The sequence below is a fragment of the Haemaphysalis longicornis genome, unplaced genomic scaffold, assembly GCF_048455015.1.
Source record: "Haemaphysalis longicornis isolate Haplotype H1 unplaced genomic scaffold, Haemaphysalis longicornis Haplotype H1 scaffold_12, whole genome shotgun sequence".
Classification (NCBI taxonomy): Eukaryota; Metazoa; Arthropoda; class Arachnida; order Ixodida; family Ixodidae; genus Haemaphysalis; species Haemaphysalis longicornis.
Window position 1 is genome coordinate 91,136,106 of NW_027526225.1, and position 12,416 is coordinate 91,148,521.

Sequence of the window (12,416 nt, forward strand, 5' to 3'; positions counted from 1 at the left end):
CCCTGCCGGGCTCGAAAATATCCCCTGTGCACTTCCTTTCATCATTCCTCAAACCAAAAGCCAAATATATACGGAGAACGACTCTCCGGAAACCGGTCCGGAAGCGGTGAGGAACAAGGCGGCAGGGCCGGTTGTAGAGAGGGGAAAAATGCGCGCGGAAACACGTGGCTCTCCGCACATGTGTTTGGCCCGTGTGCGGCATCGTGAAGTGGAAAGGTTGTATACACATCCCAAAGGGAGAGGAGGAGCGGGATTCTGGCGTCTATGTGACACCTCCTCGTGTTGGCGAGGAGCGGATGAGTGACGTCCATGGAACGTCCGAGAAACAGCCGAACATCCAATGCCAAGTTTGGACAGTCCCCGTGTTTGGATGTACATTTGCGTACGTGCTGTGGACATACAGCAACCGATGTACAAATGACATACATATTCGTATGTCCGAAGGCATCCGCCCGTGGACGTACAATGTTACCACGAAGCATCAAATAGTGGCGTAAATTGAATATTAAAGCAAAACCTACTCTGCTTCTCAATTAAAAATATTTTGCACATCACCCGCCGCGGTGGCTCAGTGGCTATAGCGTTGCGCTGCTGAGCACGAGGTCGCGGGTTCGATTCTCGGCCGCGGCGGCCGCTGTTCTGATGGAGGCGAAAAGCAAAAATGCCCGTGTGTACGAGATTTCGGCGCACGTTAAAGATCCCCAGGTGGTCAAAATTAATCCGGAGCCCTCCACCACGGCGCGCCTCATAGCCTACGTTGAGTCGGCGCGTTAAACCCTACTGTCAATCAGTAGTATTACGAAAATTAAGCCTACTTTTTAAACTTTTTTGAACCACCTCACTCACTCCAACGATGATCTCTTTTGGGGAAGGGCATATAATTGAGGATCGCGACCATTACGGGTGAAGCAAGTTTACCGCGTTCGTGTATACTTTTCTGCCCAGTACGTAGTGCGTTGGTGTTGCGCCTGAGCTGGTTGTGCGGTGTAGTATTCGTTGTAGGAACATTTAACAAAACGTTTGTGATTCCGCAAATTTTTACTGAACGTTCGAAATACATCCAATTTCAGGCGTCCGAATGGACATACGGAAGTGTTAAATCCAGACGTCCCACGCACGTACGTGGTTTTTTGTGCGCTTGAAGGGGTCCTGAAATACCTTCCGCCGATGCGTGGATGTACATGTAACCAAATAAAGCAATGTATTAGCAGTCTCCTGCCGCAAGAATTTTGTTGAAGCGATGAGTATTAGCTGAGAAATCGTAAATCAAAAACCGCGCATTATCGTCGCGCCGCGTTTCCTCCTCCTTTCAACTTTCTCTCCGCTGTTGACGGCGAGCGAGCCTTCCCTCCCATGATGCTGCGCTCCTCCGCGGTGACGTACTTCTGCTATTGCGCTGCTCACACAGCCGTCTGCTACGGGCAAGCTTTGTTGACACCATGAATCCCGCACTCCGTTCAAGGCTGGAAAAGCGAACGAGAAATCTGGTCCCATGTGTGCGGCGGCCTGGCCTTGCCCTTTCGCGGTGTACGTTGCTGCAGAACTTTGCTATCGGCGGCACGCGACTTTTTATCGGCGGCGAACTCGCAGCCGCACGGGGAGGATCCTGCGCTCGCTCCCTTGGATGCACAGCGCACTGTTTATCCAAAAAGCGCCGTATCAGATGTGGCCCCGCTGGTGCCGGGTCTTATTTTGTGGCGGTGGTAATTCCTGCCGGCGGCATGTGAAAAAGACATTTCAAACCGATACAGAACCCGTGCACAAAACGCCAGTTCAGCTTGGGGCGACGCGTGGTGGAGAGCGGCAACGTTGGCAAAACATGCTCCGCCGCGGCTCTGAGCTTTCTAGCGCTGGAGCGAGCACCATTTCTTTCATAGAGTTGATATTGAGAAACTCTATGATTTCTTTGACAATATCAAACATCGGTTGCCCTGGCAACAAGGCACAAACCGCTCTGGAAGTCAGTTACGGTTGCGTGATCCCGGTTCAGCTTGGGGCCCCACCTCGCGGCATATGGGCACTGCGGGCATACTACTCACTCCCATTTGGAAGTGCGAGATGCGTTTGGCATTACAGGAGGCGATGGTGTGTGTGTTGTGGACGCCTTTGTTTCGCGATGAAATGCGATGTTGTGCTTCTGCGGGTGGATAGTGCTTCCCATGGTCTGGATTATCTTTCTCAAGCGGCGTACGACTCAACCTCGCATGGGGTATGTGCAGTGTGCGTGGCTAAAAGCCATATCGGCTTGTACGCCAGAGTTAAGTGACTTGCTGTTCGTCCCCGCAAACCGCGCGCGAGGTGAGTGCCGAATTTACGAGGGGCAGGAGGAGGCAACCCATCGTCTGTCAATCGCGGTTCGGACTTGCAACGTCTGTCAATCGCGGTTCGGACTTGCAACGCATGTTGTGACGTTGTGTTCGTTCGAAACGCATCTCTGGATTGTTTGGAAGTTGAATAAAATGTATGCGTCAAACCCGGGCATTCGGCTCGGGCGTTCTCTGCGATTGCAAGAAAGAAGTGCCACGGGGCTTCAACGCTTTCTTTATGGAACGTACTCAAGTAAGAGAATATCCATGTCGTGTTATGGCCCTGTTGCATTCAATACAAACGGTTAAGCGTTTGTTTACGCTTGTTTCGTTTGTCGTAAAATGTCCAAGCACTCCGGCACTCCGCAGGCAGATCAGCCGGCGAGCCGACGCTGAGCAGACGACTCATCTCTTTGCCGGAAGTGCGTGAAAAAGCCGCCCAATAGCAGGATGTCTAGCTCATGACGAACATCTGGGAATCGATGACGTAGACATGTGAAGATGGCGGTGTCCAAAAACACGAAGGGAAGGGTGAGAAAAAAGCGACAAACTTTGCAACAAAAGTGTGAGCTTTCCGCTGCGCGTAAAAGAATACTTGGCACAGATGACATTGACGACCCAATCTAACGATTGCGCTAGTCAATTTAGTGTGCTCAAAACGCCTTTCAGGGCCCCTTTAAGAGGAACGTTATGGAATGTCCATCAGCTCTGAAACGAACGTCCAACGGACGTCCGCTAGAGCCGGAACGGACGTACGTTGGACCAACGTTTTTACATACTATCTATAAACGTTGCGTTGGACGGCCGACAGACGTCCGGTGGTTGCTTGGCGAGCGCGTAGTCCCTCGTAGCGTCGATGCGATGCATAGCATTGATGTCGTACGAAGACGGCCGTATTGCTAAGTCTTCGTACAAAGGGTACATCCTCGACTGCATTATTACCATGCGAAATACCACCACGAAGCAACGGAGACCGCGGAGACCGCTGGGAAGAACGAAACGCGCTGCGGCCTCAACGTGTAGGGGAGGTGGGATAGGGAGGAAAGAGTAGGATTAGGGGGATGGGATAAATGGTTTACATGAATCCTATAGGGAGTATTCAAACATCCGTATAGGGGGAGAAATGGCTGGAAACGCTGATTGGTCAACGTGTGTGGCGTCATTAAATCTATGTATGATGTCATTATTTTTTTGGCGATAGATTTGTTTGTTTAGTTGTTTATCCGCAGAAATTTTTCCCTAGTCTTTGCAAAAGCGCTAGAATGCCCCTTTAGCCCGCACTTGGCCAAGTAATGGCGGAAAGCTATACAAGCGGGCTTCTTTGTGCTGAGGTTGCAGAAGTCAGCTACTGAAGGGAAAATGTTTTAAAGACATGCATATACCTTAAAATTCGACCGGTGCAATCGTCGCTTTCAAGCAAGAATAATCTTATTCATCATGGTGTGGTGTGTTGAGTTTCAGCACACTGCACATGCCACTGCCCGCATTAAGAAAGGTGAGGCATCCATGTGCTTTCTGTTATTAGTACCCACTTATTTTTATTTTGGCCTTCTTGTTTACTTTATACATTCATTTTACGTGAACTTTTTGGACTCGGTTGTTTTGCTTTTGCAAAGGTGCTCCACGTGCGTCATTCCATGAACTCAGTGTTCAGGAAAAAAAAAAAGGGAGATAAAACAAGTTTTGACGACAGATTTGTTCGTAGAGTGATCGCATTGTATTCCATATTTTTCCTGCGTGGCGTGTGCAGGCATTGTTGCGCCTGTGCACTGAAATGACGACGACCGTCCCTGAGGAACTGACGATCGCCCTTTGTCCACTCTGTTCAGAGCCTCAACCTTAGCAGCAAGGCGTACTTACTAATAACATTTCGAGACCGCGTCCAACATTCCACAAATAATAAGCTTAAGCGCGTGCCTATTGTGAAATTCCTGATAGCAGATTGAAATGTTGTGTTGGCATGGGCAGAGCATGCTTTAACGGCGGCGTGAATCACAAAAAAAAATCTCTCCATCTCTCCAAATCTATCCAAAAAGCGCCGTATCAGATGTGGCCCCGCTGGTGCCGGGTCTTATTTTGCGGTGGTGGTAATTCCTGCCAGCGGCGTGTGAAAAAGACATTTTAAACCGATACAGAACCCGTGCACAAAACGCTTCAATCGTGTGACCAGTTCAGCTTGGGGCGACGCGTGGTGGAGAGCGGCAACGTTGGCAAAACATGCTCCGGCGCTGGAGCGGGCGCCGGAGCGGGCGCTGGAGCGGGCTCCGGCGCTGGAGCTTTCTAGCGCTGGAGCGGGCGCCATTTCTTTGACAATCTCAAACATCGGTTGCCTTGGCAACAAGGCACAAACCACCCCAGAAGTCAGTTACGGTTGCGTGATCCCGGTTCAGCTCGGGGCCCCACCTCGCGACATGTGGGTAGTGCAGGCGTACCACTAACTCCCATTGGGAAGTGTGAGATGCGTTTGGCATTACAGGAGGCGATGGTGTGTGTGTTGTGGACGCCTTTGTTTCGCGATGAAATGCGACGTTGTGCTTCTGCGGGTGGATAGTTTATTGTTTATTGTTTATTGTTTATTGTTCAAACGCAAACGCAATACAGGAGGAGGTCCCGAAGTTCCAAAGAACTGTCCGGGGGACCTCCCATGAAAAGATATCAAACATTGCTACATTGAAAGCAGCGACAATTATACATTGCTGAATAAAGTAACCTGATTAGTAGGAAAAAACACTTCATAGACAAATTAGTTTGGATATTGTACAAGAATAATATATGTCATGAAGTTTTGAACAATACAGTCATCAACATACTGAGAGCATAATTGAAAAGTTAACTGTCAACTCAAAGCTGAGGCAAAAAACTGCGTACAAACAAGAATAAGGAAGCAATGACGAATCACTCAGAAACTTAGAAAACATAATATTTGGGGAATCCTGTGAAGTTATTCATCCGTCTGTAATAAGAGTGTAACGAAATATTGCTTCACCCTTCTACTAAACTGTGTTGACGTGCGAGAGGATTTTATATGGTTAGGGAGGCGGTTCCATATTGAAATGCCCATGAAGTAAGCCGTGAATTGACCATAGTTTGTTTTGGCTTTGGGTAGTAAAACATTGTTATTTTCGGAAAACCGTGTGTTATTGTAATTAAACAGAGCAGTGGCTGTTAGGCTGTCAATAAATATTTCCTGGGCACGAGCACGGTAAATCAGTGTGGTTACCTTTTGCTGGAAAATATTTATCACAGGCAAAATATTTAAGCTGTGAAATATCGGTTTCGCGTGAGCCATGAAAGAACTAAACGTAATGAGCCGCAACGCTTGGGTTTGTAAATGTTGCACATGCGCAAGATGAGTGGCATATGTGTTACCCCATGTAGACACGCAGTATTGCAAATGGCTATGAATGAAAGCGTGATAAAGAGAGATCATAATGTAACGCGGAAAATAGTGACGTGATTTGATAAGTACCCTTAGTCCAAATCCGATTTTTTTAGATAGCAGTTTAGTGTGCAGATTAAATTTTAGGTGTTGATCCAGCAGCAAGCCTAGGAACATCACATCTGATGAGGGATGAATGACATGGTTTTGTAACCGTAACGGCGATGTTAGTTCAATTGTGCGCAGCTGCGAGTGAAATATTACAAAATGGGTCTTTGTAGGATTTATGCAAAGTTTGTTTTCTGCGCACCAGTGGGATAGGTTTCTTAGATCATAATTTAATTGATCAACTATTACGTTTGCCGCTTTATTGTAAGCATAGATGGTTGTATCGTCAGCATATAGCAAGCAATTACTAAAACGTAGACATTCTGGCAGGTCGTTTATATATATTAAAAATAATATTGGGCCCAGAATAGAACCCTGAGGGACACCTTTATTAATACTGAGTGGTTGTGAAAGAGAATCATTAATTTTGACGACTTGAGATCGGTTAGTTAAGTAGCTGCGCAGTAGTGATAAGGCGGGACCACGGATTCCAATATTTTCAAGTTTTTGGCAAAGTTTATTATGACAAATGGTATCGAACGCTTTTGTGAAATCAATGAAAACTGCTCCAACATTGTCACCTGCATCAATTCGGCGTTTTATATTGTCGGTAAGAGATATTAAAGCTAGCTCAGTGGAATATCCTGGGCGGAAGCCATACTGATGCGGTGTTAGAATGTTAAATTTATTGAGATAGCTTAACAACCGAGTTACAATTAATTTTTCGATTATCTTGCTAAAAAACGGCAGTACACAAATTGGACGATAGTTCGAGACTGTTTCAGGATTTCCTTTTTTGAAAACTGGAGTTACCCTACCGAGCTTCAGGGCCTCTGGAAATGTGCCAAATTTAAATAAACCGTTTATTATGTGAGATAAAGCGGGTGCAATATAATGGGCTACAAGCTTCGATTTTAGGGGGTGTATTCCATCAAGTCCAGGCCCCGTTGTTTTTAGGTTTAAAATAGTAGTGATAACTTCCTGCATGTCAGTCGGGAAAAGGTAAAACGAGCGTACGAGTGAAGAGGGGCCCGTATATGGTGTACCAGAGGTTGATGAGGACCTCACGTCAGTACCAATAAAAGATCGATTAAATTCATTGGCGATGTCAGTTGAGTCAGTCAGCGTACCGGCCTGTGTAGTAATTTTTGATACAGAGTGCTGTGATGTAGGCTGATTAAGAAACGTTTTGATTAGTTCCCAAGTTTTCCTAGTATCGCCTTGACATTTTAGGATTTCCTTTTCGAAATAAGCCTTTTTCGCCTCTTTTAAGAGCTTGTTAAGCATGCTAGAATAATTAGTGAAACGTGTCCTTAGGGTTAGGTTGAAGGGTTGACGCTTTAATTTCTTATGCAGGTTGTGTCTTTTATTGATACTACGCAAAAGGGCCCGGGTTATCCATGGATTTCTTGGTGCAGAGTACCAGCGCGTGATATGAGTGGCAGAAGTTGCAACTTTGTACGAACTTTGTATTAGAGAAGTGAACTTTTCAAAGGCAATGATTGGGTCTAACTCGGAAAGAACGGGTTGCCATGCAGTGTGCGCAACAGCCTCTATAAACTTCCCGTTATCGAATGAATGCTTAATCTGCTTGTGCGTCGGCTCTGATCTGATAGTGCTTCCCATGGTCTGGATTATCTTTCTCGAGCGACGTACGACTCAACCTCGCATGGGGTATGTGCAGTGTGCGTGGCTAAAAGCCATCTCGGCTTGCGCGCCAGAGTTAAGTGACTTGCTGTTCGTCCCCGCAAACCTCGCGCGAGGTGAGTGCCGAATTTACGACGGGCAGGAGGAGGCAACCCATCGTCTGTCAATCGCGGTTCAGACTTGCAACGCATGTTGTGACGTTGTGTTCGTTCGAAACGCATCTCTGGATTGTTTTGAAGTGGAATAAAATGTATCCGTCAAACCCGGGCATTCGGCTCAGGGCGTTCTCTGCGCGATTGCACGAAAGAAGTGCCACGGGTCTTCAACGCTTTCTTTATGAAACGTACTGAGGTAAGAGAATATCCATGTCGTGTTATGGCCGTGTTCATTCAATACTAACGGTTAAGCGTTTGTTTACACTTGTTTCGTTTGTCGTAAAATGTCCAAGCACTCCGACACTCCGCTGGCAGATCAGCCGGAGAGCCGACTCTGAGCAGACGACTCATCTCTTGCCGGAAGTGCGTGAAAAAGCCGCCCAATAGCAGGATGTCTAGCTCATGACGAACATCTGGGAATCGATGATGTAGACATGTGAAGATGGCGGCGTGCAAAAACACGAAGGAAAGGGTGAGAAAAAAGCGACAAACTTTGCAACAAAAGTGTGAGCTTTCCGCTGCGCGTAAAAGAGTAATACTTGACCCAGATGACCTTGACGACCCAATCTAACGATTGCGCTACTTCATTTAGTGTGCTCAAAACGCCTTTCAGGGCCCCTTTAAATAAAATTAATCAAATCCCGCGCTTAGACACAACGCATGGAGACATTAATGCATTAGTCACGCAGTGGGGAAATTTGCAGGTTTTACGGAAGTGCTACTATTTCAAGGCCAGTACAATGCGTTTGTCTGGTGGAAATAAAGAGCAGTGATAAATGATTTCTAAAACATAATTATCTCCGTAACCCATATTCTTCGCTCTAAGTAACTGGTGGGGAATTCCTTGCTCCGCATACGGACTCTTCGGGTCACAAATGGCCACCGAGGAACGGGACCAGAAGCACGGAAGTAGATTGAACTCGATGTTGAAACATCGAGCCCATTGTGATCTTCTACTTGCAGTTCCGCAAGCAAACGAAACCTTTATCTCGCATTCCGTAACAAACAAGCACTTCGTCGGATTTGTGTTGGCAGTTGAGTGAGAGTTACATGCCAGTGTTTACTTTTAGGATAGAGATGGATCAGGGCGTTGTCCGCACAGCTGTATTACAACGAATGATTTGTACATTTGTGCCAACGTTTCACCCTATTCGTTTTGGTCGATTTTTGTTTGCATGTATCTGTGTGCATTAATTTCACCAGTAACCTCAATAATGCCCTTTCACTAGGCGTATATGTTAACATAATTAATTAAGTGTTATTAATTAATGTTAATAAATTCTGTATCACACGCCGGTAACCAGAAATGGCGGAGGCATGCTTGTGGTTGTGTGTACATGCAATTTCTTTGAACAGTTATCATTGCATTTTGTGGAGCTATAGACTTCTGTGAAGGGGGATTATGCGTTTTTGTTTAAAGTAACACCATTCTGAATGAAGATTTGCCATTGAAAAATTAGAAATGAGCTTTATTGTCAGACATTGGCGCGGAAGTGTAGAGAGGAAAAGGTACGAAAATCTGCCACCGCCACTTCGCGAGGAGGGGGTGAGGAAAACGAGGTTCAGGTGAGGAGAAATTACTGGGGGTAATTAAAATGTTCAGCTGTATTTTTTTTTTTTGTGTGTGCAGATGGAACAGTGTGTGCTGCGCACAAAGAATCCCCGCCCAGCTCAGAAGACGCTGTACACCAAGGCAGCAGTGAGTTATCCGCATTGATCAGAATGTGTCACTTTCGTGAAATTTATTTGATAGCCAGTGGAATATTTATACGCGCAAGCGTCTTCTATTTCATATGTTGCGAAAGGTGGAAACAGAGAATTCGTTCCTGCAGTTCCTGCAGAAGCCACCCCATCGACCTCAGCAGACGGCTCGTCAACAGCGACTTTAACGGATCGTAAGGACTAACTTGCCCACGAAAAGTCATATATATGTACACGGCGTCACAAGCGACCACGTTAAACGGACCGTGGAATGATCTGCCTCAAATTGTCTATATGAATGCACTGCGCGATTCAGCTATATATTAATGTATTCTATTCTGTACGCAACGTAAGAGTTAGGCCACAGTTCTTTATTGAGCTCGGAGTAAACCGTTTGAAGTATGCATTATTACTTATATTGGAACCTTGTAATAGTCCGCGTAAAAGTGCAGAACTCTGGCATGCGTAGGCGAAAACTGAATCACTCCGCGGTTACCGCCTCTCATATGCCGCGCGGCAAAAACTCGAAGTTAAAAAAATAAATGAGAACGCGAATAGCGCTAAGTGGAGGCGTGGAATTTTTGTTTTACTGGTGGAGTGAATAACTGGTTGTGCAATGGAAATTTCGCATTCATTGCTTGCGGTTGAAATGGAAATATAAACAGCTTGATGTCAGTGTGCCTACTGCTATTTTGAAGTGGTCCTATGCAATTGTTCTTTCAGCAAGAGACAAATTCAGCCCGGCACACAACAGCGAAATTATCCTCACTGCGTAGGAAATCACGCACAGACTTGGCCCTTCTTCGACATTATAAACGCCCTCATTAGACTGGCGTAAATTAAGCGGTCAATGCTTTTCTGAGTGAACACACTCAATTGCAATATTACTGCGGGTATATGTATGTTTCTCTATAACATGTTACGCTATTTTCGTTCAATGTTTTGGGAGAGCTGATTTGCGGAACTTCATATAATTAGGCTCTTTTGGCCCCGCTCCTGTTTGCAGATGACAGCGAAGTGACTATATCGTGCGACCACGATGAGTTCATTGATGACGATGAAGATTGTTCAGGTATATAAAAAATTGCCGAGGAACCTCTCTGCCTGAGTATGTTTATTTTTCAATGTCTTCAAAGGTGAAGAACATTGCGCCGTGGTCTGAATTTTATAAAGCCAGGTAGTACCTTTAGGCAAGCATAACGGACGAAATAAGTAAATTCGGAAGTAAGGAATGGACTCGGCCGGCGCAGGACAGGAACGTTTGGAGGACAACGGGAGAGGCGTTCGTCCTACAGTGAACCTGAATAGGGTTATGATAATGACGATGGTAGTAACAATAATGATGATTATTATGATAATTTCACCTTTGAGTACTGTTTGTAATTATGTCAACATGTTTTTAATTTGCAAGTAATAGTACACCCCTGCCTACAAAGTTGTTGAAAGGCAGCGAATGAAGACTGGTTAATTAGTTTTCTTCCATGGAAAAGCCTCTATCCCAGGCGGAGGATATTTTATGAACTGAAAAGTGGACAACATTTGCGTTACATTAAGCATCAACATAGAAATAATAGCGATTAGAAGTCACTATGCTTACAAGCAATCGTATTTTTTTTGTAGGTGCTAACAACGATTTCTGGGAGGTGCTTCAGAAGGTCTGGCAACGTGTTCACCGGCACCTCTGCCCGAAAGCAATTGCGTCGGTGTGCAAGCAGATCCCATCTCCCACGAGCAGACCAAGCCGCTATTGTCCTTCGACATAATACGTACATACAAGCAGATGGCTGTAGTAATGGGGGTCGGGTGCATTTGCCTTGTGCAAAACATTGCGAACGAGTTTGAGGCCGTACGAAGCAAGATGTCGCGACGTGACTTTGCCCTTGCTGCCGAAGAGACCGTGCTACTCGTGCTGATTAAGCTTTACCACAACCTATCAGTTAGCTTTCTTGCATTTCTTTTCAAACTTCACCGTACAACTGTATCTATACTTTTCAAAACATCGGTGTGCATTTTGGCGCACATACTCGGTGACGCCATCTTCTTTCCTGAAGATGAATCTCTTGCTGACAACCTGACCCTAGTATTTCAAGAAATACCCACGGACTAAACTGATATTGGACTGCACTGAAATTCCCTTACAAAGACCAAAAGACACCACTTCCCGCATTTTAACCTTCAGTCACTACAAACGGACATACACTGGCAAATTGCTTGTTGGTTGCGCCCCAAGTGGGATGATAGTGTTTCTGAGTAAGTGCTATGGAGGCAAAGCATCTGACACCTTCCTCACAAAGGAGTCCACAGTTCTGTCGCGGTGCTTCCAGGGTGACCAGGTGATGGTCGACAAGGGTTTTTTGATAGAAAAACTCTGCACAGAACGGGGTGTAGAGCTGGTGAGACCGCCCTTCTTGCAGAAAAAGAGGCAAATGTCGGCGTACGACGCTTCCAAGACGCACGAGATTGCAAGAGCGCGTGTGCACGTAGAGCGTGCGATTCAAAGGCTCAAGGCCTTCAAGATATTTCAGAGTCACTTCCCTGTACACCTTTTTCCTGTGCTTGATGATATTGTGAAGCTTCTGGGGGGCATTATTAACCTTTCGCCAGCAATATTCGCTAACCAAAGGTTCCTTCGCTCGTAAGCTCCCCCATCACGCGCACGCAATTGATTGATTGATTGATTGTAGGGTTTAATGCGCCGCCGCAACGCCGGCGATGAGGCGCCCCCCAAGGAAGGGCTCTGGATTAATTTTGACCACCTGGGGAACATTAACGTGCACCGAAACATCGAGCACACGGACATTTTTTCTTTTCGCCTCCATCAGAAAAGCGGCCGTCGCGGCCGGGAATCGAACCCGCGACCTCGTGCTCAGCAGCACAACGCCTTAGCCACTGAGCCAGCGCGGCGGGTCCACAAGATTTCCAGAGCAAACGATTATATGCAAGCGTGTCATGTATGCCACATTTAGAAAGGTTTTTAAACGAACCCTGCAATACTCGCGATAGACCCTTTCACTCTTACCTTCGTGCCTTGAACACTGTGAAAGACATACTCTTCGCCAGTGCGGAGTGGCACTGCGGGGCTTGCTGACACCTGCTGGTTAATTTTAGCGTTTACCTTTT